This window comes from Corapipo altera, unplaced genomic scaffold (genome assembly GCF_003945725.1).
Source record: "Corapipo altera isolate COAL_440 unplaced genomic scaffold, ASM394572v1 133, whole genome shotgun sequence".
NCBI lineage: Eukaryota > Metazoa > Chordata > Aves > Passeriformes > Pipridae > Corapipo > Corapipo altera.
The window spans coordinates 351555-373599 of NW_020884939.1; the positions used below are offsets into that span (position 1 = coordinate 351555).

The window sequence follows — 22045 nt, forward strand, 5'->3', positions numbered from 1 at the left end:
TTTTTTTTGGTGAGCTTTCTCTATACTCAAAGGTAGGTAAGCCCTAAATTTGTGGGGAGGATATATTAACTCTGTATATTGTTTTAGAATTGGAATAGTTTCTACAGAGTACAAGTTTGAAATGCTGCAATCCGGATATTATTTCTAAATATGGATTGTTCAACTCTTTCGATGTACATGTGGAAAGACCTAGGCTGTACTCCAGTGTGTTTTGTGGCTTTCCTATATCCTGGGTACCATTTAGGACATTTGATCCCCAGAATGGCATGTAGGATTTGAGTAACAAATGTATTTAAATTTGGTAACTTGGGCAAAGGAGCTTATATTGTGCTTGCTGTGACAGTGCCAAGGAAGAATACAAACTGCTTCATGCTCCAGCCATGTCTCTGAGTATTGCCCTGGTCTGCATAAATGTTACCTCTGTGTGCACAGAGCTTTGCCATGCGGTTTTCTCTGCCCTCCTCCCTGCTGCTCACTGCTTGGGTTTTTGATTGTATCTCTGTGTTAACATTCCTGGACTACTTAGAAGTACATTTGGATCACTGGAAAATAATCTACATGTAAAACAGTAGATTTTGTCCACTAGTTGAACTTCCAATCTTTCCATAAGACCATTTATCAGTGGTAATTAATAAACTGTTTGTAATGGATTAAGCAAAGATAAATCCTCTCTTGAGCACTGAGTTAGACCCCCAGTGAAGCTTTATTTCATGGTCCTTTAAAGTTTTCCTAAGCATGGAGATTAGATGTGATTGCTGTCTTTATTCTGGTACATCGCATTCATTCAAACAAAATGTTTTAAAATAGTTCATAAGCTACCTTTTGATACGTAGCTTGTGTTGTCTCTGTGAAGTGGCTAATTATTTCCCCTAATGATGTGATTTAATGGTTAAATGTTTCAGTAACAATCTCCTGCCTTAAAAAGATTTCTTGCGTCCACTCAGAGCTCTCAATTGACTTCCATGAACCAAAATAAAAAAATCATTCAAGTGGGATATCAACAGTAGCAGCTGTCACTGACTTCTCATTTGCATCTGTTAACAAATCAGATGATTTCCTTATCAGACATCATCTTTCATGTGTATGAAATCATAATACCTGCAGCTCTTAAATAGTCCCAGACTTAGATTTATAGCATCTATGAACTCTTTGATGACTGGGGCAGATAATTAAGATGTCTTGATTCCAGTTGTCTGAGAACTTTCTCTGCAGTCCAGCTCGAGTTGGACAGACCAGAGGAGCTAGTGCAGATTTTATTTCCTAGCAGTGTAGCAGACAGTGGATAAAAAATTCACTTAAGAGAAGCAATTTCCTCAAGTGTCCCTGTCATCAGTTTCAGCAGAAAAGCTAAAAGCTGAACGAAAATACAGACCGTGTTTTTCTTTTGGATGAGTTTTTATGATTTATCACTGAGTCACACTGAGGAGACAAAGGACAAATAGCAAGTGTATGTGGAGCTGCTTGTTTATGAATCTTGCGCCTTCCTAAGCACTCAATAAACTGATTGTGTAATGAATAAATGTATGTTTCCAAAGAAATGAAATGAAACAAACTGGATTAGTTTATTTTCTGGGAGTGTTTCTCCCATAGAACCTGCAAGGAATGTTTGACACTAAAAGGATTTCTCAGAGCTATCAGATATGTATATATGCATATACATACATATATTTTTCTATATACACACAGTTTCTCCTTTCCCTGTAGTTTCTCAAATCTGAACATAAAATTCTGTGAATATGACAGGAAGTTCATTGCAACTTGTTTAAAAAAATAGTATATGAAAAATGATCCATCACTACAAAAATACTTATAGGCAGCTTTTCTGGAGCCAGAGTTTTTTATCATGCTCTGTATTTTGAACTTTTTTATCCCTTAGCATAGAGTCAATAAATGAGGCTGGTGTAGGAGCACAGCCTGAAAGTATGTTTGAATACTCTCTTAAAAACAAGACTCTGCATCACGATCCCAATGTACTTGGGTTTTCAACTTGAACAGGTTAATTGGAAACCTGTGTTGATCAGCTTTCAGACTAAAATCTACTTGTGTAAATCCTTGTCAAGAAATAAGAAATTATGTCATTTTGAAAGGCTGTTAAACTGTGGAGGATTTTGAGAGATTTAGTTCTCTTCCCTTAAGCATCTCTACTGTGAAGCCAAGCTACTAGTTGTGGAGCACAACTGCAGATAGGACTCTTTCTCCTAAGACAGTTACAAGCCTTTTTAATTAATAAGAGTGTAAGTTTGAAAATACTGATGAATTTTCTGTGAGCAGCATCCAGGTTTTGATCTGAGTGCACTTTACAAATGTCACAGCAGAGGATTTTTCTCTGTCAGCCTTTTGCTCATTCAGAGGTATCAGGTTTTTCTCTGCACAGGCAGAAACTGTCCAGCACTGCAAAGAGAGCAGTGTTCAAGTCTCATATGACAGATGCCAAAGGCATCAGTAAAAGTACTTGCAATCTAATTTTGTTAAAAGTACACAGTGGTTGTACATATTTCCAATGCTGAAACAACTGGGCTCAAGACAAAAGGATGAGAATAAAGTGTGTCCTAATCTTATATTCTTTCTAGGCTATGGGCTGGCTTTGGGCAAAGACTGGCTGGATGTGTCAATATAAACTCAGACAGCCAAATTTGCATCTATCTTTACTTTGCTACCCAAATCATCCCTGACTGCATTTCCCTAGGATTCATGAGACACTCAGCTCAGTGATTGTCATGCTTAGGAGAGCTGCATCCTGGTGGTTTAGAAAGTCCCAAATCTGGTACTTTGAAGTGCTTGACTTCCCAAGGCCATCAGTGCTCCTTTGATGTAGACTGGTCAGCTCAGGAACTGTCTGGGAGCAGTTCAGTGTGTCATTGCTGGGAGCTGGTGCTGCTTTTCAGAAACACTAAGTCTTAATAACACATGGTTATGCTCAATAATTGTGAAAAAGGCAGACTTTTTGGCATTCCCTATTAGACTGTTAATTCCTAAATGCAGGCTTTGCATTTGTGACATCTGATAATTGCTTGCTTGCAATTATGGTGAGCCCTGTGGTTGGTCACAATTTCACGTATGTTTATCTTTCTTTGATTCCATAATAAGTTGATTGCTGCAGTGACATTTCCTCAAAACTTTGCATCTGTTCTTTAGGTCTGGGTGTTGATAGGCAGTTACCTATGTTCTCACACTGTTGGGAGTAAACTTCTAGTTCTTTGATCAGAGAGATATGAAATTCGTTGGTAATAGTCTTTGAAGATTGGAGAGCTAGGAGGAATTCTGAATTTTGAAGTCTGGCTTAACAGAGATTTTTTTCTGTAATCAGAGTGAGTTTAAGAGAGAAAAAAAAAAAAAGAAAAGCCAGGGAGTAGGAATGGTACATCCTTTATAGAGATTTAATGACTCCAATAACCCTCAGGGAAAAGTCTTTTCTCTGCTGCCTTTTTTACTTTTCATTTGTCTTTATTTTCAGCACTTCACACTCCTCTTTCCAGTAGTAATCTGTTGAGTTTGGAAGTCTTTGCTATTCCCTATTATGGAATAAATACTCCATCCATTCATCCATCTTTCTGTAAGATACAGAGACTTCCTGTAACTTCATTCCTCCCAACACCCCCGAGACAAGAAGGAGAGATTAATGTTTCACAGAAATTCTGGTTTGATAGTGGAAACTAACTGGAGGAAGTTGGTACTGCCCATCCTTCTCCTCAGAGACACATAAAATTGTATGCAGTCCTTATTGTGTCAAACCGCATTAATTTCCAGAATCCAGATCTCATAAATAGAAAGACTGCATTTCTCTCCATGACTCAAATACTAATCAGATTGAACAACAAAATTGTCAGGGCTAAGCTTACAGAAATGCATTGAGAGCTTACAGGCAGACTGCAGTAGCAGTAGGTAGCTTAAGAGGAGATTGTATGTTTACGCTGTTTTTTTCTTGTTATTGATGGATTATATCTCCATAACTGATGTATCCAAAGTTCATATATCCTTAGAATGGAGCAGCAAACAGAACAACTGCTAAATTTCACATTTGTTTCAAAAAGGAAGTCACTTATTTATAATGCAATTCTTTGAAGCTTTCTTCTCTGGTAGAATGGAAAACAGCTATGTTGTTAGAAGACTGAAGAAATCGGTGTTCACAGGATCCTGCCTGTTTGACTGTCTTGTGCTGAACTGCGGGGGGGGGGAGGGTAAAGAAAAGCACATAGCTCTGTATGTAGCCTTGTGGTCTGACATCCATTCCTAGTGCTGTCAAAGAGCTCCTGGAAACCGCTGCTCGATTGGTTGAAAAATTAACTTGTTACTCATTGCTTATTAACATATTGCATATCCAAGATAGAACAGTTCATTATTATTCAACAGATGAAATAACCAATCCCACTTTTCTCTTCCACATGAAGCCTATGTCATTTTCAAACACAAAGATTATTTGTTGCTACATATGTTTGATAATTCAGGCTCTTTTGCAAGCAGTGTTTCAGTATCTGTTAAGTTTTAATTGAATACTACCTTTCTGTGTTTCAAAGAGTGTTTAATATGGTATTTTCTGAAGAATGTTTCCAGGTGGAAAAAACTGGAGTTCCTGAACACAGCTAAATTAAAGTTTTAAAGGAAAAATTGTCAAACTGCTGAACAGCACTGTGGATCAGGTTTCTGTTGGTGGCACTGACAGCTTCTGGGTGTGAATGGACACAGGGCACTTGCTTGGGCAGTCCTCACTTACCTGCATTGTTGGTAAACCTTAATATATAATCATTCAAGCTGTAAGTGATATGTTTGGCCTGCTGTGGAAATAGTTCAGCTTTCCTTCCGGTCTAAGATCCCAAAAAATGAGTATTTGGCATTTGCAATGGAAACAAAAAATTTTGTGAACTACTTTTAAACAATTGAAGCGTTTCATGCAGCCTCTAGATCCCTCATACCCTCATTGAGTGTGCTTTACAGGAGTAGCTCAGGCTTCACCCTTCACCTGTCACACACAAGTCTCATCATTTGGCACCCATCTAATTAGACAAAGACTGCAACTTGGCTGATGGAATTTGCAAAATCAAAATCTTAGTAATTTGATTCCATACCTATAGTTATTAGAATCAGCAGTGTTGTAGTAGGAAATGTCTGAATAAAAGACAATATTGAGAGTTATCTCTAGATTAAGCCTGTTTACAGGTTTTTATTCACAGCTGGTTCGTGGAAGCTCAGCAATACTTACAGACAGCAGCATCTAACTAAAAATGTCCCTTTAATAAAACCCTTAAAGTAATAACTTTTTAAAAATCCTTTACAGATGCCTAAGCACTGTCTTTCATGCAGTAATAATGGTGGCTGACTTTCTGTGAAATAGAAAGATGGATAAACCAAAATGTTGAAATATGAAATAGTTACTTTGCACTTACTTTGTTTAACCTCTTCACTACACATAGATATTTCTTGCATTTTTTTTTTTGGTCAGTACCATGACATTGTTTAGTGAACATTTTTTTCATTTTGTGGAAGTTCTGGTGGGGGTATCATTTAGTGCATTGACAGGGTCCAAAGAAAGCAAGGTAACAATTAGCAAATATGAGACAGAAGAAACAAACTGGTTTTGACACTGAAATAAGTTTGGTTTAAATTGTCTCCAAACTAATGACACAATTAGCTATTCAAATAATGCTGTGTATTCTTATGAGGTAGTCTAGCTGTAAAACTAGAAATGGGATATAGTTTGGTCATGGATTTCAGCTTAATGAAGAGGAAGCTGGGAACGCTCTACTGCTTCTGTCCATCTTCCCCTTTAGGTAGATCGTTGTCCTTTGTCAGCTTGTTTGAATTCAGTGGAACATCTTCAGTGGGAGATCCATCTTCCCTGTCTTTAGACATTCAGAACACGGAAATGAGGACGTGAGCTAATCACCTCATGCTTCTCTTCTGAGCCATAAATAGAAATGAATGTTTCCACAAAAATGAGGTGAATCACAGCCCTGACGAGGTTTTCCTCCTGTCAGATTACTCTGAATAGATAAAAAGATCTTTAGGCATTGTCATTTTCCTTATGAAATGCTCTGAGTGGGTCTCTGAAGCCTTATTTCCCTTCAATATACAGGGGACCTCTGCCTATCTTCACATCCGGTTTAACCTGACTTAGGGCTGTAGCAGAAATATGGAGTCCTAACCTTGGGCCTGGTCTTCCCACCAGTGTGTAGTGACTCAGCGGTGTCAGAGTCAGATCATTTCAGTGATCAAACCCACAATCCCTCAGAAAAACCCAGCGGGATTAGGCTGGGTGGAGGAATAGAACTGTCCTGTTCAGCAGACAGGAGCAGTTGGATGAGGTGATTGTGGAAAAATATATCCTTAGGTTCCTGACTTCAGTCCTCAGCATCTCACCCAAGGCACATGTGCAACAGATGGTAGGCTCTCTGAATTTAATGTGCAAGTGCTATATTTTGTGTGCTCTAAGTAAGAGATTGAGTGGGTGAGCACCAGAAGGGAAGGCTCCTCTTCACCTTCTCTTCGCTTGTGTGTTCTGGGTTTTGAAGCAGCTGTGCGTGTCTGGGGAGGGGGAATGCACAGAGTGGAAGGAAGATTGCAATTCCACTGGCAAATGGGTGAAAAAAAGCAAAGGAGCCTCTGTACAATTGAGAACTGGGAAATGGAAGGGGTCCCTTCTAGGAATCAAAACTGTTGTGACAGGAAGGTGCACCTGGAGAGAGGACAGTGGAGAGAGGTTTACCTCACCTCAGGCTCTGCAGGTTATGGGATTTGAAAGAAAGATGGGAAGAGCCACACTGGACTCAGACATTGCATTGAATGTGTTCTGTTCGACTCTGCTCCCTGAGCCTTGGGGTTTTGTTTGCAGTAATGGGGACTTTCAGAGGATTTTGGAATGCTTTTTTTTCAATACAGGGCTACTTAATACTGAAGTTTCTGTTGGTTTGTGGTTATGTTCCCTGTTCTGGTAAACGAGGCTTCGACTGCTTAGTTCTTGGCATTTAGTGTACCGTACCAAGTCTCCAAATACCCACAGGTTTTTATCTTTTTTTGAGAACAGTAATTAGAGTAATGTTTCTCCCCCATATACTTTTCAAAAGGTATCTTCTTGATTTTGTTAAATACATGGAGAAAATCAGCTGAAATCCTGTTGTTTGTGATGTACAATTCCGTACTTCTCAGTACTGCAGAATTCAAACTCATTTTATACTTTGTCCTTCTATAGAGTAGGTATATTAGATGGCAAGCTTTCAACAGCTTTGTAAGGTTATATTTATGGATCATTTCATTAAGCTAAGGTGAGTCTATTGCAATTTAAAATACCTGTCTTAAAGCTGAACTCTCACGGGCAAACTCAAGATGCTGCTGTTACAGGGTTTGAAGACACCAGCCCTCCTGTCAACACTAAACAGCTGGGAGTCTGTGATCTTGGCTCTGTATTTGGGTTTGTATCTATCCAATTTTTCCAGTTCTTTTGAGGACAAATGAGTGTCTCATTACTGAAAAGAGCAGCTTGACACCTGGCTTCATTTATATTACAAATCTGGCCACCTGAGTCTTGTACATGTGATTTCTTGAGAGCGCTGAGCAGCAGCATCGTTCAAAGTCACCCACAGCTGATGTTTCTATTCTTCATATAATAGAACTGTCAGCTGGAAGCCTTGTAAGTTTGGGAAGAGGGTTAACTGGAATAGCTAAAACTAGATGTAGATGGCAATGAATGCTTCCATCATCCTAGAAAGCCCAGTAGATTTTTCTCTGAGCAGTAAATGAATTAGGTGTACATCTGCAAGTTGTCACAGTCTCTTAACAGTGAAAAACCCCATGAAGGCTTCCATTGACTTGTCATAATTTTATTAGCAAGCATTTTTACTAGGTACAAAGTTTTATACCATTTATTTCACATGCTTGTAAAGGTTGCTGTAATGACCCAAGCAAAAATTAAAGTATCTTGTATATTTTGTCCCTTGACTATCTCTTTGCTCTCCTGGAGAAATCATCTTTTTGGTAATAAGTTGGTCTCTCTTCTCATTCAGAAATTTGAGTTCTGGTCAGTAAACCAGTTTTATGAACAGTTGTTTCATGATGCACTTGTTGGGTAGGAGAACTGTAGAAAAAAATCAGTATGGATATTTTTGGACTAAAGTAAAATACTTTCAAAAGAGTTTCTGTTGGAGTGGGGGGTTTTTTTGTTGTTTTTTTTTTTTGATTCTTACCAGTGCTTGAAACCAAAATATACTTGACCTTTTGAAATCAATATTTAATCAATGGATTAAATGTTAGATAGTAAGGGGGGGAGTGTCTATGCAATAGGCTGTTCCAAAACTTGTTCCTGTAGGATTAAGAAGTAGTTTGGAAAGGACCTATGGATGTCATCTAGTCTAACTCCCTACTCAGATTCCCTGTATTTATTAAATGTAAAATGTTGTACAACTTGTAGAGATTTACTAATTTCTAGAATCAATTTATGGTATCCAAACCACCCCTCTTATTCTTTATGTCTGCAGCTGATATCTCCTTCCTCAGTGACAGGGGGTGATACAATTCTCTTGGCTGCTATTCCGGCTCCCAGCCTGTCTCCTGGGCTTCAGACTTGCTCTCTACTGTTCTTTTTTGGAAACAAACTCTGGGTTGGTTTGGTTGCTTTCTTAATTCATATTTATAGCCAGATGGGAAGGGGGTGTGAGTGAAATTTCTAAGTGATTTCAATTATGAAATGGAAATAACTGAGAAGCTGAAACATTTTTTCACTCTTTCTAGTGAAAAGATCCTTTTCATTAGAGAGCTTATTTTAGTTTTTTTTTAAATAAAAATTATATTGACAGAAAATACACAGACCAGGAAGAAAAAAACCCCCAAACTCAATAAATTTTGTCAAAAATCTATTTGTTACAACACAAATGAAACAGTAGTTTACTATGTTCAGGATAGATTGTAGCCAGAGGGAGAAAGAAATGACAATATACTCGGTACTGCTGATATTAAGTAGTAGTGTTAACTTTGATTGTGGCTAAAAAGGTACACAAACCTGGTGTTATTTGCTCTTGGATAAGCTTTTTTTTCCAGTCTGTTACTCATGTTTTACTTTTTTGTAAGTAGATGCAAATATGTATTAGTATAGGGATTCAGTCCTCATCATCTGTTTCACAGATTTATGCCATTCCATGTTGGAACTTCTAAGGAAATCTTTTGTGTCGTAACACAAAAGTTGTTTTTTAGGTTTTATGACCAAGCTAAGTATAACTTATTATTATGTAATAATGCAGCAAAATATGGTTCAGTAAGTACGAATATCTGTGATAGGGTGAAATTCACACTTGCTGTGGAGGGACCATGGAACATTAAAACATTGGTAGAGGTGAATGAGTAAAGCAAATAAAATACAGGCCTGAACCAATATCATTAGTCTTTTTTTTCCTCAAGGTAAAAAAATCCAGGAAGCATCATATGCTGTTTTGGCCAAGGGCACAACATTCACTATTTAAGTAAAGGAGAAAAAATGGGAAAGACTCACACTGGTCTCCCTGGAACACTTGTAATTTATCACTTGAGATTATTGTCTTTATTACCTAAAGTAAAACAAACATGTAATAAGGTGCTCTTGAAGTAAATGAAATCAATTAGTTAAAGTGCATCTCCATTTAGATAGTGATTTATAAAATCTCATAATTTTAAAAATATTTGATATGCATAACATGGTATATATTTTTGGATGATAGTAAACCAGATCTGATTGGACTCTGTAGGTTTTTAATAAAGATCTCAAGTGAAACACCTTGAATAATCAGGGCAAACTGTTGTCCATGACTTTGAGTTAGGAGGCACATTAATATCCCGGTCTGGTGGGCTGCAATCATCAGTGTTAATAAGCACTAAAGAACCAACCCAGGTCTCATTTCTTCATTACTTTTAAAACAGCAAAAAAAATTTTGCAGCCCTTTGCAAAATGTCTGTAACTTATGGATAATGTCGTGGACTATCAGTAGATTTTCTTTCAGAAAACTCTATTTACAGTTTATTTACCTCTTTTATGTGTTGACATGTAATTCAGCACTTTTTTCTAGGTTTGGGATCATCAGGTGCATTTGGACACAAAAAGGGAATTCAATCTATATACAGAGTGTGTGGGAACGAGCTGAGAAAGAAAATAGGAAAGGAGTGAGGTTAATGTATTTCATACATAATACTAAAGTGTTTGATATAATGAGATAACATGCAAATCAAATTCCATTTCTATTTGCATTTCCTTCCAAAGAACAGATGTGGATTCTGACTCTCGCCCCCCAGATTTTATCATTCCTCATCTATGAAGGACAAGAGGTCTCCAAAAATTCCAAAGTGGCTAGCTTGGCAGTATTTGCTGATTCTTGTACCACAATATATCAGAGTTGCCAGCAGAATATCTTTGCTAACGAGGTGGCTACTGCAGCCCTTGTTCTTTGTCTCTTCCATAGCTTTTGCAGGGAACAAAAGAACCTCTTTTTCTTGCTGTTCTAAAAATTGTCTGTTTTTATTGCTGGAATAAATGCTTAACCTCACAGTTCTGAGCGAAGTGTGCAGCAGCAGCAGCCGGCAAGAGCCCTAACCCTGATGGAGTTCCCTGCAGAGCCACTCAGCCTTCCCTGCCTTGTTGGCTCTGCTGCAAAGCTCAGCCCTTCTGTGCTCCAGCAGATTAAAGCTTTGGGGCCAGCCGGGCTCTAACAGCAGGATCAGTCTTGGAACTACTGACCTGCTTCCTAAGGAAGCCCAAGAAACATCACAAATGAATTTATAACAGTGTTTTTATAGTGGTAGTTAGAGGTTAAATAGAGAGAGAGAGACATAGTTCATGCTAACATAAAGAGAATCTGATAAACAGGTCAGGAAGAAGTCATGATTTTGAAGATTTATATTTTTGCTGTCCAGAAGAGAAGTCTGTTTCCATGTAAGCCTTTTAAAATAGAATAAAGAAACCTCACAGGACATTTAAATTCTGTTTAATTGGATAATTATTTGGTATAATTTTTGTTCTATAAACTTACAAATGCAAGTCATTAAACATGAAGAAAAAACGTTTCTATATTTGATTACACAAATGCTGTCACCCTCTCAGCCCACCCAAACATATGGACACTAGTGTATCAACAGGCAAAATTTTGACCTCAAAAAAATGCTAATTAATAACATGTTAACTTTACAGATACAACTAAAAATCACACTTTGGATCACACTGTTGCCAGTCTGAAGTGTTAAAAATTATTATTGGCTGGAAGCATGAGGGTTTTCTTTTTTAAAACTAAAATCTGTTTGTTTGCCATGTCTATGTAGGCATATTAGAGTTCACTCCAGTTTTCCCTTCCAGCCTTTTGGAATGGAAATTTCACTTTACTGTCTAAGCTAATTCAGTATCAATCACAGGAATATGAGGATCAGAAATTTTATAAGAGAAGTTTGAGATAAGTGCAATTGCCTGGTTGTTGGTAATGCTGAGGTAATTTGAGGTAAAGAATTTACCATAAACAAGAAAGGAGAGAAAACCTCACATGTGGGTATTGCTCTTCCAAGAAATATGTGCTGTTTCTGGAGTAACACATCATGATATGCAAAGCTCTATTGTAACACCTTGTAAACGAGGTATTGTTCTTCATGCAGTGCAATATTGGCACCTAAACTCGGGTTTACTGGTTGTTCCTATGTAGCTTTGTGCTGCAGTTACTGAAGGCTGATAAAATTGGCATAGTGAGAAAACATGCTTGTGAAAATCTAGTATAAATTATTTTTTGCAGTATTCCTCCAGTGTATGAATACTGCACAGAATGTTCCCACATATGACCTTATTTTTGTTTGTGTAACCCTGGACAGGAACCACTACTGCATCTCCTGAGACACCAGCAGTGGGACCCAGTATGTTATGCTGGTGCTTTATTTTAGTCATGCTAAGAGGCATAATTACTGTAGATTCCAATTTATTCATGAGGTCAATCTTTGATAATGGAAATGGAAATGATCCTATCCTCTGTTGCAAGTTTTAGTATCTTTGTGACATTTGCATGTTTAAACAAACATATTCATTATTCCCTTAGATTTAATGGGTGTTGAATGCTGATTTGACTAAATTTTTTTGTAACAAACTATTTATGTATCTTTGTAACCACTTGCTGTTTCTTTCATATGTTGTAAGAATATTTTCAGTGTAGTGTAATGACATTTCTTCACAGTCCAAAAGAATTGCTTTTAGAGGCAGCTTTCATAAGATTCTTAAGCAAATGAAAAGATTGAGCACAAGCAAAGAAATGTATTAAGTTCCTTATTTTAATCCATCCTAAATCATTTAAACGTGTGTATATTTGCATGTGAAAGCTGCTGCATTATCATTCCAGTAGAATTGTTGATATAAATAATGCCAGTCACTGTCTACCTTCTATTTTATTTTTAGCTGGAGAAGCCTCTCCAGAGAAACACCAATTCCTATTTAATTGCCTTAGAATTTTATAGATGGAGACGAATCCATTAATGAATCATGCATCACTGTGAACTGATAGGATTGCTGAAATGCCATGTAGTCCAAATTTGCAATCTTAGAAAACATAAGATGGAGTTTATTGTTTTCAGAATAGTCATTCTGTATATGAATCAAGAGCCTTTTTTGTGTTGAAAACTTTTATTTGTTGGAGGATGCCAATGCCACTTCTTTACTATCATGTTTGCATGTGAGGTAATTACTGCAGCACAGGGTTTGCACCTGTCTGGAAGTGGAATGAGAAATGATTTTCAAGGAAAAATTTAAAGAGGTAAAATTTTTAAAGCGTCAGAGTATCCCAATTTTTATAATATCCTATTCCAAAATATAGGAAATTGGGAGAATCCTGTCTAACTTTCAGATCTTGTTTTAAATCTCTATTTACAATGTGCAGACCAGAAAATTAAAATCTCCTGCCTAATAGTTGTACAACTCCCTCTGTCAGATGTACAGAAGTGCTCTTACTTCTTCTGTGATGTCAGAACTTGCCAAAAATAATCATTGATGAAGAACTGGTTCTAATTACTCATTTTATGTAGTCCATTTTGATTTCTTGAGTTGCACATGCGAGTAAAGATTTGTCTCATCCACTCAAAGTTAGATGGAATTCTGGATTTAGTGGCATTTCCTTTTTTCAGGAAAATGGGAGGGAGAGGACAAGTATCTGCAGCTGATAACAAAGCAGAACTAGCCTTTAGTCAGCAGGCTTTCTTCAGACACTAACGCCTTGAACAGGTTCAGACTTCTATGCTGATGCTCTTAAGTACCTCACAGAGGAGGAAATCAATCAGGCTTTGAGTTTGGAGGAGCTCTTAGATGGAAATCTTACCCTTGATGACCAGTTTGCCCCTTCAAAAGCTGGCATCTCCACAGCAGAGCAGCCCATGAAAGGCCCAGCAGTGAGGGGCAGCTGCACGAGTGCTCTGCTGAGGACTCTGCATCTGACCCAACATTTTAAAAGGAGCGAGGAAAGTCAAGAGGAGGAAGGGAGCTCTTGAAAATAATTGTCCCAGAGCAACTTCCAAATAACCTTTCTCTACCTTCCTGGAAGATTTTTTTTGGTCAGCTTAGTGCTGAAGTAAAGGAGAGGAAGCTTGGGCAAAGTTGCTACTCTTTTATTTTTTAATGCATGTGGAGAAGTCCTAGAATAAGAGTCCAAAATTGCTCGGAAAAGCCTTTGCACTCAAGCTGAAACTTAGCACATAGCAAGTGACAAAAAGCCCCATCAAATAAGGTGTAAAATGGAAAGATTCCCCATTTCAATTATATTAAATGGGTATAGGGGAAACTTAGAATAAAGAGGATTATCCTTGGTCCAGGAAGAAAATAGGGAGTGTTTTCATGCCTCCTTAGCCTGTGCTTTTGTCTGCTGACAGCTTGACTTGATGAAGAACAGAGAAGTTTAGTTTGTTGACTTTTACAGCTTAACAAAACTGTAACTATTATTTGATTGTTCTTATCTGTTCTACATATGGCACAAGCAAGTTCAAGGCCCCCTGTCCCGGAGTGTGAGACCTCTGGAGAGTCTGCAGGGCAAGGACCTGCCTTTGCAGTGTAATAGAACTCCAGTTTAGTGAGCTTTGGTTGTGATGACCAGGTTGTAATAATCCTGGCCTCTGGAAATTTGGTAGTCAATGTAATGCATTAAAAGAGAAGGCCACACAACTCTGCAGGAGACTTCTACCAAGGTTTTACTGACACTGTTCTTTGCTCCCCTGCAGTGAATAAAATAGCCTGGCAGCTCTGCAACTGATGGTCTGGTGTGCTAATATTTTATACTGTATTGTCTTTATAAGCATGGCACATTCTTTTCATATTTCATATGGTGTCTTAAAGTTCATCTACTTCACCTAAAATCCATAACTGCAATGCTGAAAAAGTACTAATAAGGCAACTTGACCAGAAAACCAAACAAAACCAGCCCTTGAACTACTGGAAATCTGTTGTTAGAATAGTTCCCCATGGAACATTATTGTGAATTCTGTTTTTCATTCTTTCTTTCAGGCTCCTTTGTATTCAGTTAGAAAAAAGAAATTCAGCTGAACACACCCAGGAAAAAGGTAGGGGGTTTTTTATTTGTGTGGGGGTTTGTTTGTTTGTTTCTTTTATGACTTTGGAAATATTTGGGTTTTTTTCTTGACTGCTTGTATCTTTCTATAATGAGCATTATAAACTGATCTGCAGTGTGCCTCAGTAGTGTGCTTTATCTGTCTGAATTTCCATCAATAAAATTCATTTTGGCTTGCAGTTGTTAGTACTTTCTACACTAAGTATCAATGCCCACTGCTAAGTTGTGCCTATTGCATTGTCCCTTCTGCTGAAGTTGGCATTGCCTTTTTGAGAGCAGTTGTTGTAGATGGAACTAAATAGCATGGAATTTGAAACACCTCTTAAATATTCATTCTTTAATTAAGCATCTCATTTTTGACAAATTATATTTTGTATTTCCAGTCTATGTATGTCCATCATTCCTTTAGTGGTGGTTGAATTATTTCAGTAATCACTTCCCTTTCTATTGAGTAGCTGAGCAATTAGTTGAATAATCATTTAAGTAATTACTTCTTTGTTGACTAAGAGCAATCTTGATAGTGAAAATCCATACATGTTAGCAAATCAAAATGTGAGAGTTTTTCTGGTTCGCCAGATTAAATGGGTTATATCATGAGGTGGATTGAATCTGTGTTATAAATAGATGGGGCATTTCTGTCTCTCTAAATACATTTTGAAAATATGTTTCAAACTGTATGTTGTGTTATTTATTTGTATTGAGGTTAGGGGTAAGAAATTAAGCATCTGTTTGTTCTTTTTGGAGTAGAAACATCAGTGAATACTGCAGTGATTGAGCTGTTCTCACATTTGGTAGCATCTCATCCTCCCTACATTTCTTGAACATGAAGCATATGTGAAAGTTAAAATTGAGAGAAGCTCAAGAGCATTTTCCTATTATGTATATATTAGATGCAGGAGTATAACATGTATATGAACTATTATACTCTACAGAAGGCTTAATTCATTGTTGCAACAGACTGTACACAAATATCTGGGCACTGCATGTACCACCTGGAGTTTGTGGGGCTGTACCAGCATTTCTTCTGTATTGTGGACCATAAAGATGGATTCAGCAGTTTGCTTTCCCTTGTCCCTGTGACAGGCACTGTGACAGCACTTTATTGGCGTGTCAGAAAATTTTTGACTCAGATCAGTTGTAAAGAAAAGGCAAACTCCTTGAGCTGGGTAGCCCAGTCATTTTCCATGATTAGAAACTCTTACACCAGAAGTATTGGATTGTCCTTTAGAGCAAGACAGCTTGAGTGCTGAGAATGTTGAGTTTGTGAGGTTCATGTAGCTCCATATGCAGACTTAACCCAATGGGTTTCTGTGAGAGAATTGCTCATAAATTAGTATATGAGAATCACCGGCACTCAAACCTCCACACTTGATTCAGTGGAACTCTTCAGCAGAAACTTAAGTGATATAGAGCATGGGGACTTCAGAAGGACACTTGGTTGTCAGTGGAATGAGGCTTTCACATCAGCAGTAATGGGAACCTTTTGTCCATATACTTGCACTGTGCTTGTAGGAAGCTCAGAGCCTTATTTCTGGCTTTCAAGTGTGCTTAAAACCCAGAAAAATTTAGCTACTGATGCTCCCCACCCCCATCCCTGGTGTACAAGATCTGATTGAGGGTATGAGACAATAGACTTGGCTTTGTGCAGCCTTCAGCTGGCCATGTAGTCTATATGCTGTCTCCTGGTTTCCTCATAGCATAAACTTGAGTTTATTCCGTGATTTTAAGAATCATTCAACTTGCCTCCTTAGGCATCGTAGGCATCATGTATTTGAAAGCTTGCTCATGGGTGGGCTTTGAAAATGCTGTAGCATTTTCACAACACAAAGAATATTACTGAAGCATGGTCATGGTATGAGAAGTTCACAGCATTTGGCAAAATCTCTTTCCAGGAATTGTTTAGTGAATGTTCTTTTGTGACTAACTCTGACAATGTGACACTTGACAATCTTTACCTTGACTGTGTGCTGTTAGTGTACTATCAGCTATAATGTCCTCACAGTTTGCATTTCATCTTTAAACATTTAAGGTATGTCAAACCCCAAACAACATTTCATTCATGAGCAGATGTGTTTTGGGATTATCATATGTAATGTGAGGGACTACAACAGCTCCAACACTGATTTACAGGGGAAACATAAGCTTATTATTTTAGTAAGTGGCAGTCTGTGGAAGGGACACAGAAATCCCCCCAGATAATGGCTGGAGTTCTTTGCAGGTGTCAAGGATTTGTGCCAAGCATTCGCATTTGCAATAGAGCTGCCTAATAACTTACTGTATCTTGAGTTATCTGTGTGTTGCTGATTAGTTTAGTCTTTATATAAAGACATTTGCAAAGGATTTCAGTGCTACAAGCAGTATCCAAAAAACATATTTGGAAAAGTCAGGTTGCTCAACATTGGCTTTTGACTGGTCTAAACTGTACTTGGCTCTTTCAGTTCTTTCAGGTTTCTTGAAACAACTCTTTGGCTCTATTTTCTTGCAGTATTTTCCCTGAGTACAGCACTTTGCTTTCTCAGCTAATTGAGGTGGCTGAAGGTCAGCCTGTCTGACCAGGGAGCTACAACCAGGCCCTTTTGGAACCCTGAGGTACTTAGCACTGGAGATTCTCTGTGCAGATTATAGCACTGAATTGGAATTACTCTCCATATATCCGAAGTATATTAAATGTTTGTGCTTGAAAGGAGAGATTGGTAGGGCAGGAAGGGTTTCATCTACGTTGAATTAAGATTGTTCTAATTGCCCACACTGACTATCGGGGAAAGGATCGTGAAGCCTGGGGGAACTGAGAGTGAAAAAAAGGAAGTAAAAATCCAGCAGGAGTGTTGCTTTCAAGAGTTTTAACCAGCCTTGCCTTTGAACAAGGGGGATCTCCTTCAAGGATTGGGGCTGGGGGGAGAAAGGGGCCCCAGGCACCAAAATAGTAGAGTTGTAGTTGGCTGTATGATTTCACTATGTACTATGGAATATTTGAACGAAAGTATTACAATTACACCTTGGCATTAAATTCGTGATGAACTCTAGTATTTAACTTGTAGCCCTTTTAGAAAGTGAAGCTACTAATTACAACTATTATTTTTTGCTTGATTTCATTTTTATAGAATAATAAAAAAAATAGAAAACCATCTAAAAAGAATTTTTAAAAGGCATTTCTGGATACAGTGTGTTTTCAATCTTCTATGGTAAATAAGATCATATAATCCTTTTGAGCTTCAAGATGCTCTAGAATTTGGTTTCACAGTTGCTGCATTGCATATTTTCTCTGGCTCATTTATACCAATCTCAAAGCTTATTATTGAAACTTTTAGATCAGTGTTTAAAAATAGTAACATCAATTAGAAATTACTTTAAAGATAGATCTCAGTACATCATCTAAATAGGGTTATTCATAGAGATAATGCTATAATTGAAGCATTTAGTGATTTTCATGAATTTGTGATGAAGAGTGATATAGAGTTACAACAACAAAGACAGATTTTTTAAAAGTATAAAATAGTTTTCTATACAAATTTAATCTTCCAAAGCTTATAATTCTTACCATGATAAAAAGGCTCCACCCAAAATATCAATTTGCTGCATAAATAATTATAAACTTTTGTCTGAAAGCTTGTGTTCTCCCAACAGAGAACTAAAAAATGCACAGTAATGTGAGCTGTGTTACCTCCTCACCAGTGGCAATAAATGGTATTCTAGAAAACCTAATAAAGTTGATGATAATGGGAACGCAGACAATAAAAATCCCAGTAAAATTTTCTTTTGTTTAAATTATGAGTTTCAGGGGGCAGGAAAACTGGCTAGAGAAGAGGAGTTTGTGAATGTGCAGGAGCGTCTTTTCAACAAACTGTTCTCATCTGGGGAAAGAAGATGGATGGCAGTGTCTTTCAGCCCATCAGGCTATTTTTGCTGGCTTAAAGGCACTTCTGTCTATACACTTCCAACCATGGATTTTTGGAATAAAGCCAGTACCAGGCTGCTGGAAACCAAACAAACAAATGAAATGGGAATTCTTGAGGTTGCTGCATTCTAAGGTTACTTCTTATGCTCTTTGGGCTCTCAAGTCACTGCTCTGATTCGGTCACCCCCAAGTTATCTCAGTTCTCTCTCGTTCAGGATGTCCAAGTTCTGTTATTCAAAACATGATTGCTATTTGCCTTTGGAAAACCAATATTCCATTCTAGCAAACAAATTAATCTGCACCTGATCACCATGAAGCTAATTCCTGGAATCTGAACAGCCCCTTTGTTCTGGCTAAGTCTGGTCCCTGCCTTAATCTGATCAGTTGCTTGATCAAAGCAGAGACAAGATTTGCAAAATTTGGATCCCAGTTCGTTGCATAAGCATGGCATCTGTGCCATTGGAAGTAAGGGAATCTCCAAGGGTTAAAAAGGTGTGTTTTTCAAATCTGACTAGCATTTGTCAAATCGGCATTTCAAATCTGTATTTCCTGTCTCAAATATATTTACAAGTAAAATGTTTGTTACATTTTGATTTACTTGCATAATATAAGATCAGCATGTCACATGTGAATGCTTCATGTTTCATGGACTCTGCCAATCAATTCCATGAGGCTCATGACTGATAGGATGGCACAGCCACTGAGGATGGCTGAGTGTGATAACTTTTTGGTTTTGAGTCTGGTCAAGCTCAACATAATGTTTGAAGTCCTCTATTAAACTTGAGCTCAATTTTATTGCATGGTTTGCTGAAGATGAGTAGATTCTTATTTATTTTTTTCATGGCTTGGCAGAAGCCTGACAGTGAGTAGGAGTATAAACTGTGTTGTGTCTCCAACAGTTCACAGGACCTGCAGCCCAGGATTGATAGCTTTTGGTTTTCAAGGCAGACCTATCTTGTCTAGGGAATTTCTGAAACTTCCCTAACCATATCACCTTTGTTAAGAGGAGCAAAATTAATCCTGTGATAGTGTGTTTGAATTCTGCAGACCTACATATTTTTCCCTTCATGTGTTAGGATTTGCTTTTGCAATCTCTAGTTCAAACGTGATTTATACATTTTTCTTTAATAGTACTGGAAAATTAACAAAGTTATTTAGCATTATTAATCTACTGGAAAGTTTTTTAGTGATCTTTTTTACTAAAGATCATTCAAGTGGGCAATTCAGACTTCAAATTTAATGAAGCATGAGGCAACAGGTCTCCTGATGTAAATAATGAACTCTATATTCTGCTTTTGTCAAGCTATTCAAAAAAGAAGGATTCATTCATGCTTCACTGAGTAAGTGATGAGAGTCTTCTCTACTGAAACATTTTTTATAGGTTAAACAACTGTCAAAATCTGATTTTTCTTGGAGGTTTTATTTTGTTTTTTACACTTCTAGTACTTATTACCTAATAAATAGCCTATGACTATTTACACTTTTTAGTGCAAATCTTAAATATAGTTGTTGGACAAAAGTATAGGGAGCTTTCCTGGACTAAAATCATAGTTAATTCTGAAGGAAGACAACAACACTTAGAATAATAGCACTGCTCTACTGGGGCGTGCTGAAGCTCACAAATATGGTATGGATAGAACAGTGCTGAGTGTATAACACCAGCTTGTCATGCTCCACCCTTGTCTGCAATTGTATGGTCCAGAGAGAACAAGGGGAGTGGATGAGTGGGCAGAGTAACTAAGGCAAAATCCTCCAGCAGAATGGGCTGTGTAAGGTGTGTATCATTCTATTTGCAGGCGAGCATTTGTGTAGCTTTAGCACAGTACTACACCGTGTGTGTAGAAGGCTTTTGACACTCAGTGTTCAGGAGTGACAACAAAGTTACATTCTGAGCAGAACAGATCTCACAGTTGTGAAAGTGCATAACTGTTTTTAGGTTGTCCTGCAGAAAAGAAGGAAACTTCCCTAGTCAGGATTCGGCTGGGACAGCACTAAAGTCTCCGTGCATTCACTGTGGTAAAGTACTCTGTGCTTGGAGACAGTGCACTCAACATTCCATCATCCATGAGCAGTTTATCTGGACTGTGCATATTCCATGCTGCATGTGCAGGATTCAGGTAGATCCCCACAGTCCCAGGTTAGGTGGGATGGATGCTGGTGACTCAACAGCAGTGGCCCTGTTCTCTGCTTGTCTCAGATGTGAAAGCAATCTTGACTTGTGCACAGCTTGCAAACTCCTCTAGTCTGCCAGAATTCCATACACTCCCAGCAGAGCTAGTCAGTGCCATCACTGTACTCCAGGAACTGGAAACATGAAGAACTAAACCATGTTAGTTTAACATGTTTGCCATGTTAGCTGAAGACCAGGTGGATTTGTTAGGTCTAGCCTAGCTTTGGTTTCATGTGATATTAGGCAAGTGTGCAGAGCTGTGCATGCCCCAGCGCTGGGCCACCTTGCCCTCTGGGGTTTGGAGGTGTTCTGTTGTGTGACTGGGGAGATGTGCAGGTTTTCATGGTGAGCCTGAAGTGCACCAGCCCAAAGTAAGACAGGGTTTCCAAGCATTTTGACATGAGTCATGGACTTATTGCCCAGGGTACCCCCCTTTCAGCCCTGGGGATGCACTGTGCTCTGTAAAATGCCCTGTCATGTTTGTGCTTCTGGGCTGTGCTGTTGAGGCTGTGCCTGTCCACGGCACCGGGTAACACAGCACTCACAGCCTGTGGGCATGGAACAGCTGTGAACTAGCAGTGCCTCTTCCCCCTAAGGAATCAAGAGTAACTAAGAGTGGGTAAGGGCATAAAGCAGGGAGTGAAACAGCACTTCAGTGTCCTCTCTGGAGCAGACATATGGTGTGAGGACACACTGAATCCCATCCAGCAGCCTTCGGTATGCGGTGCTGCTCACCTCTGGCAGGCTCCCGAAACCCCTCCACGATTATGTATTGGATGTGTTCCCCCACCACAGTCAACCATCACAGATGGTTGTACCCACTTGTCATCTCCAAAGGCATCCTGACATTTATCCCCAGGTACTGCCTATTGTCGTATGTGTAGTCAATTCTGTAATTTGCTTTCACCTGTTGGAATTAATCTCCATATGCAGGTAGCTCTCCCTATTTTAATGACATGCTAGCAATGTCAAGATTAAGTTATGGCTAGCTGTAAATTCAACTGACTCATACAGTGACTTTTGCAAAGATGTCTCTTTCATTAGAGTTTGCCACCTCACCCCAACTAATTTGTGTGGGAAAGCAGTGGGATATCAAAATCTGCCTGTCAGGATTTAGGAGCATAAATCTCATAGAGGGCTGTCCCAAATGACATGGTAATTTAGAAAAATCTGTCAGAATAGTGCATGCAATGACATGCCACATATGTATGGATTCTTCTCAAAAACAGTTGCTTTTTCCTTCTTACCCTGTCACTGTGACCAGGTAGGCTCACAGATTCCTTGTTCTGGGTTGGAAAACTCACAGTAATTGCACCTGTCTAATGCCCCATAAATTTTTAAGCAAAATGTGGAAATCTAAGTCTGGAGATTTCCTAATTTTGATATCACATAAAGAAAGGGATTAGTATTTGAAAAGCAGTGAATTATAAAAAACAAACAAACCTAACAAACAGC

The 22045-nt window shown here is 38.3% G+C and overlaps 1 long non-coding RNA gene across 4 annotated transcripts in view; it reads left to right on the forward strand.

Moving 5' to 3' along the window:
- The window catches only part of LOC113955435, a 320550-nt gene that overhangs the window by 223025 nt on the left and 75480 nt on the right, over positions 1-22045 (forward strand). For all 4 annotated transcript variants that reach the window (XR_003530550.1, XR_003530551.1, XR_003530552.1 and 1 more), the window contains exon 11: positions 14462-14517. This is a non-coding gene — a long non-coding RNA (uncharacterized LOC113955435). The remainder of the gene's footprint in view (positions 1-14461; positions 14518-22045) is intronic.